At 42.4% G+C, this 6820-nt stretch overlaps 1 pseudogene across 1 annotated transcript; it reads right to left on the reverse strand.

Moving 5' to 3' along the window:
• Positions 1 to 869: 869 nt before the first annotated feature.
• On the reverse strand, positions 870 to 5387 carry LOC147261520 (clusterin-associated protein 1 homolog; annotated as a pseudogene). Its single transcript, XR_015116151.1, has 12 exons — positions 5328 to 5387; positions 4197 to 4326; positions 3865 to 3949; positions 3600 to 3770; positions 2994 to 3089; positions 2628 to 2711; positions 2411 to 2533; positions 2205 to 2323; positions 2030 to 2108; positions 1839 to 1946; positions 1635 to 1670; positions 870 to 1316 (listed from the first exon to the last, which is right to left on the reverse strand). The product of XR_015116151.1 is annotated as a clusterin-associated protein 1 homolog (transcript).
• Between the last annotated feature and the right edge of the window lie 1433 nt (positions 5388 to 6820).

The raw sequence follows: 6820 nt of genomic DNA on the forward strand, positions 1-6820 counted from the left end.
TGTTTTGCTAAAATGGATCTAGGTAACCGTCCTCTGCTCAGTTTTTTCTAATGAAGGGATTAATTAGGATTTAATGGATGCGCCCTTGAAAACTTCAGTTTCAGAAAAAGAAAATTGGATCCATTTGTTCTCCTTAATAAAAGAAGTTGCTCTGCTCACTTTCTATCGGACCTCTAGAAAAACCACAACCAACAGGAGGAGAGGGATTCAGATCGTAGAAGTTTCATGGGTAGCCCCCACTCTCCCTCCAGGGAGAGAATCAAGATCCAGTTCAAGTCCAGTCCAGGAATGAATGAGGAATAACAGGGCAACAACAACCCAGCCTGTAACATAACAGGTGGTTATCACGTATGCATTACAATCAACTCTTTTAAAAGTTGTTTTAACACTTAACTGCTTTTAAACATGACTCACACTTTAAGTAGCTTTTTAAAACTACATTTAACAAACTTTTCTCAACTCTTTAACTATAAAGCCTCACAGCAAGAAGGTTCTGGGTTCGAGCACCGCGTGGAGCGCTGGATCTTTCCCACCTCATCCTTCCAGCTAATGCTGTTGTTGTGTCCCGTGTCTACACGACACACTATCTTTTTCCAGTGGTCACATCTCCAGAGATTACTTCCACTCTTATCTGTGTTGTGGTGCTGGCTAGATATGCTTATCGACGGCTACATGTCTTTAAAGAGTGTTTCTCCTCCAGGTGACTTAAAAGAGGCTGACTTCAGTTTCAAGTGTTGAAGACGGACGCCGGCCGCCTTGGAACTATCGCCAGCACCTCCACAATCAGCACACAAACGGCTTTTTTGAAGTTGATATTTTTTTTATTCTTATTTGATATCTGAAGACAAACACTTTCGACAAATAGCAAGCGATAGACATCCATGGATGTTCCACAATACAAACAATACTTCAGTGGCTACAACTGAATACATGGGGGTGTGGGCTGGAAAGAACAAACAAACTTTGACTTTGAGATGTATATTTTACTTTTAAAGAAATGAAAAAAGGGAGAGTGAAGCTGTAAAGTTGGAATCATACACCAGTGGGACTTGGAGTGTCACACTGACGGGAGAGTTTTGATAAGTAGCTGCTAATGTTTGAATCATTATCGAAAGGTGCAATGAGCAGCGTTTACCAGACCCCCTGGTGACATGATCCTGGTCTTCCAGCAGCAGCTGGTGAAGCCTCCCACTCAGAGGAAAGGTTGACACAAACTAGAAATCACTGTCCTCTCCACTGCTAAAATCCAAATCCTGGCTGTCCTCTTCATCATCCTCCTCCTCGTCATCGTCATCATCTTCAATAATGTCATCGTCCTGAAGCAGGAGGGAAGCAATTACATGTGACGACAATTACAAAAACTCCAAGTCTGATTCATGAGCGTCATTGACTCAACAATAATTCACACACTGAAGACTGAAGTTTATCAGATAAACAATCAGCCTTTTTCTATTTTTTTAAATGACCTGTTCTTTTTAAATCTGCTCCAACGTGAGATGTGTGTGAACCCCGTCAATAACACCGATGGGAGCTCTGATGCTGGTACAGTGGGTCACTTCATAGACCTCAGAGAAGTTTGCTCCATGAGAATTCAGACAAGGAAGACATGAACATTCTGACCGTGCTTTCCTTACCACCATAACCAGCCTGCCTGTTGCTGACTGCTCCTCCTAGAATCAAGAGGAACAACGAGAAAAATTCAATTTATGCACAAAAAAGGAGGTTATTTTTTTCCACCCATGTTGGTAGGATTACCTAAAAACTACCAGAACCATTTGGAGAGTGTGACTGAGTTGATTCTGACTCCAGTGAACTGAGAGTCACCTCTGTTTTTTTACCTGCCATGATGTCATCTGGAGTGGGCTGTGGATTAGAAGGAAGTAGTAGGTCTTCTGTGTCACTGCCTGACCCTTGGTCCTCAGCAACATCCACGTCAGAACCCTCATCTATCACCGCAGAACATAGATTTCATAAATAGGAGGTGCGATGTGACCATTGCTTTTACTTTATGAGTGTAAAATCATCTTACAAGAATTGCTCAGAAGACTCCTCTTGTCTCCCCTCAGTTGGTTCACCTTCATCCTACGTATGTGGTCCTTCCTCTGCATCTGAAACAAACACCGGGAGGACAAACACTGCCACGAGCCCCTCAAAACCCAAATTAACTTTCGAATACACCCGTGGGAGCGGCTCTATTCACCCACCCCCTGATACTGTTTCTGGCCTTCCTCCAGCTGAGAGGTTCCTGTGCTTCTCCACATAGATGTTGTGGTCGTATTGCAGCTCCTCCTCAAGCTGCTCATTTTCATCCATGTATGATGGCCTAGGAGATGGACAGAGGACACAGAAAACATCTGAGTGACAGCCGGGTCTGAAACGTAACATTTTGGAGACACGGTTTTTAACTGACCTGACACTCAACAGAGTCTTGTATTTATTCTGGTTCCTGCCTTTTCTTCTCAATCTTGGTATCCAGGTTTGTCATGTCAGACACAAATTTGCTCAGCATTCCTTTGGTCTTTTCTACATCGTCCTAAACAAGCAAACAAGAGGTTTTGTTGATTATTTTTTCCTTTTTAAAGTCTTGTGTGGTCTCAATGTCAAAACCTTTCAAGAGAAATACATACAAAAATCTCTTTGATGGCAGCATTAAGGACCTTTTCAGCCTCATGGACCTGGAGGGGCCGAGCAATGGCAGCAGCTCTCTGTTCCTGTGGACCAGACAGTTGAGTCACCTTCTGTATCACATGAACCCTCAACTGCATTGGTATTTTACAGCTCTGATCATCGAAAAGCAGCAGCTTTGGTTCAGTAAAGGAAAGCGACAAGTTTGCAAACTCCTGCTGCTGCTGCTCCACAGTTAATAATGAAACAATGCTTCACTTGTGAGTGTTAGAAGTGCTGTCTCTGTCATTTGGACGGTCAGGACTCAAGGAAACAGAAACAGAAATAAAAAGGAAATGTACGAGAATATTGGTGTTTCCCTCACTCACCCTCAGGTCCACCTCTTTTCCCAGAAAATCACACAGAGATGCTCCTGTGGACCTGACCTCGGCTTCCAGCTCCCGAGCTGCTTTCAGGTCTGAAATCTAGAAAGAAGACAGAGTCAGACTCAATAAACAAGAGAGAACACACACACACACACACACACACACACACACACACACACACACACACACACACACACAGAGAAAACTAACACAGTTCTAGATAAACATATTTGAAACATTTTTAGGGACTTAATACTGACATTACCTATCAAACATGGCTGTTTGATGGATGTCAGTGTGGGATCTTCAACACTGAAACTCAGCGCTGTGGACGCCAAGTTTAACGTCAACCAGAAGAACGTTTTACTGAGACGACCAAGTCTCAGTCACACAGACATTTCTTGCACTACGGTTGTAGTGCAAAAAATGTAAAGGATTCGTAAGTCTGGTTTTCCACTAAAATTTATCGATGTACAGGGAAATCTTGAACTGCCAACACTGCTGACCGTCCATTCAGCGAGCGCATCATCTTATCAGTCTTGTCATTTAAGCAGGACTGACAAAATAAAATGTCCAATGCCAGAAAAAAACAACAAAATGTCCTCTCACCAATGGGCTGAGGTGCAAATTGGACTCGTCCTCGTCTGTGTCCTCTAAGGCCGCCTGCTCCAGCCTCAGAGCATTGCGGAGCACCGTGGGGATCTTCAGCATCTCTGTCACCGCCTGACCATCGGCTTGGTAGAGATGCTTGGTGTTCAGCAGGATGTCGGCTTCACTGGCCTGCAACCAGGAGGGACAGAAGCCATGATGAGCGTCAGGTTCCCAATCGTTAGAAATCAGCTGTTCCTTGCTCTTAGTCAAGACAAGACCTCACCATGAACTGAGCCACAGCCGTGATCAGGGCTGTCCTCTGTGACTCTGTGTCCACATCAGCAGGAATGCCCATCTGAGGGTTGAACCTACACCAAACAGACAAAAGAAGACCAACAAGGAGAAGGAGACAAATTATTTCATGAGATTCCAATGATGCGCTTGTCACGAAAACCTGCTTCTAAAAAGAGGGCGTCTGATCCCAGGAAGAAATACCGAGCTGCTTAACGCTTCAACGTAGTTACACAAACGAAAAGAAAATGATGACTGTACAAATTAATTTTGAGTAAAAATGGGTAGTGGTTCTGATTAAGATTAGAAGTAAAAAAACTATACCTTTTAACAAGCCACAACAAGATATCTGCTACAAAGTTCTGAAGCTCTCCATGGATGTCAGGCGATGGAAGCCCAACACCCTCATGCTCTCAGTAAAGTCTGTCAAATGAGACGCCACTAAGGATGAGCACTGATACGGACATGAACGGAGAGGAAACGAGCTCTGCGTGGAGTAGATGGAGGTAATCGCTTCCTTCCCATGTCTCTGAAGGACATTCTGGCTCAAGTTATCTTGCGATCAAACATTTATAAATGCCAAACAAGACAAATATGTTAATGACAACGTGGATAAAATGCAGTTTTCTCAGAGCGAAGTCCTCTGTACTGACACTGAGTTCACAGGCAGTGTGCAGTCAAGATTTCACAATTATCGAATCTAGCTGATCTAGGACCAGTTCTCTTCTGTCCACAAGCACTTAGTGGAAGCAATAGCCGGGAGTCTGCACAATCTGATGATGTCTGAGTGTTCACAGGTTTGGGTACAAGTGGGAAACGAACGTCCTGAGCCCACCAGTGGAACTGATTCATGACAATATTACAATTTAGCTGCTAGTGTGAGACTATGGGGACATTGTGAGTTGTCAAATGGAGGCGACTGTTTTGATCTCCTTTCTAAATAAAAAAAAATAAAAGAATAAAAATCAAGACATTGGCTCAGTCTCTCTACTATGATCTCATCTCCCTGTTATTCATCCATGACTACATTTTAGACCCGACGGGAGCAGTTGAACAGATTGATTTGGCGTAAAGTCTGTTGTACTGAGCTTAATCTAGGAGATATTTGGACACACCGCTCAAAAATTAATATCTACCAAAGCCCTCAAATAATCAAAAGATGTATCATGAATAAATCTTGCTAGAAAGTGGCAGGCATTGTTCTCCAAATATTTAAGTTTGATTTCCAAATCAACACAAGTTACTGGTAACAAGCTACAAAAGAGCACACAAAGTAATGACTGGAGTACAAGCAAGAAAGGAACAAAGAACCAACTGCTAGTTAATTATGAGTTATTGAGTAACTCCTCAAGTTTTTAAGATCAGCGAATGATTAGTTAATTAAGAATCAGAGTCTGCAACAGATCAGGAACAACTTGGTAACTGATAATTTGTTGATAAGTACTTCCTCAGTACTTCCCAGTTGAGGTCTATGTAGTCGATGATGAGCTGAGGGTATGAATGACTCAGACTCATTACTTCCTGGTAGTAACAGTAGTTGGCAGTAGAGTTGATGCACTACTCGGAAGGAAGCATCCATTCTAGTTTAAACTAGAATGGATGGGTATTGATTAAGTACTAGCACTTAAGTAAGTACTGATTGATGACTCATTACTCTGGGTTACGGTGAGGAGTTTTTGTGGTTTTGTGTCATTCACCGGCTGGTTGGCTTGTCACAGAACTGGATTAGGACAAAGAAAATGGTTCCTGGGCCACCACAATAAATCTCTCTCACACACACACACACACACACACACACACACTTAGCTCCGTGATCCCTGAATACATATTCCATCCCGCTCTTTTTCCTCTCTGGTGCAGCAAAAACTCACAATCATACATTAGCAGTGAGTGAGCCAGCCATATTTGACCCTAGAATAAAAAACGCCCGGTGAAAAACACCAGTCTTTTATTAAGAAACTCCTTATTCACCTGAACTTTTTTTTTTTTTTTTTCAAAATGAAAAGTTGTATTTGTGTTTTTTGGAAGCAACTGAATGCTTTCCTCTGTGAGTCACAGCCTCTTTTCCTTTTTTAAAATTTTGAGATAGTTCTGGGTATTGTTTTGGTACAGAAAAGAACAATATTTATTGTGCTGACAATATTTTGGTCAATATCACCTCTGAGGGTGTTATAAATCATTTGAAGACAGCCTAACCTTGTCATGTATGGAGGACTGTTGTCATTTCCTTTTTCCCAAAATGAATGTATCGTTTTTCGCAGCAAGCACACTTTCACACTCTTTACTGTTGTTTACTATAGACAGGACTGCACGCATTTCCACAATTATTTAAGTAGAAAGTTCTGCTTCAAAAATATTACGCTACCAGCCCTGACTTCTCGACATTTTCCTATCTGCATAGGAGCATGTCTACCACCTCTAAAAGGAGTCAAAACTCAACTCAGCTGCCAGCTAGAATGTAAATATAAATATCAGCTATGCACTGTCCAGCATATCAGAGTTTAATCACTGCACCGTCGGCAGACTCTTTCTCACTTTGTCACCCTCAGGAGTTTGGAAGCTCCAGAGGCAGCAGGACCTCAGCCAGTCACCCATGGGCCCTGCCACTGGAACCCACAGGCAGAACATGGAGCAGGTGCTCTATTAGGGAGCCATGCCTGAGAAAAATCTTTCATTAAAGTGGGGTGCTTACAAAGTGTAACTAGATAAATTTAAAAAATACATTGTCACCTTTCCATAGTTATCTTTAACCCTTTTCTATGGATCTATTAGATTGTAAAAGCCTTCAGCTAGATTCTTGTGGGACTCTGGTGAGTTTAGATAAATGAAAATCAACCTTTGTGCCATCACAACGGGAGAAGAAGATAAGAGAATTACTTAATGTCCCACTGGAGCTTGTACAGTACAAAAGGACATGTCTCTCAAACCCAACTGCTGTGCGTGTGTGT

The sequence above is a fragment of the Aulostomus chinensis genome, chromosome 5, assembly GCF_037954235.1.
Source record: "Aulostomus chinensis isolate RoL2024-O1b breed Wild chromosome 5, RoL_Achi_v1.0, whole genome shotgun sequence".
NCBI classification, from domain to species: Eukaryota; Metazoa; Chordata; class Actinopteri; order Syngnathiformes; family Aulostomidae; genus Aulostomus; species Aulostomus chinensis.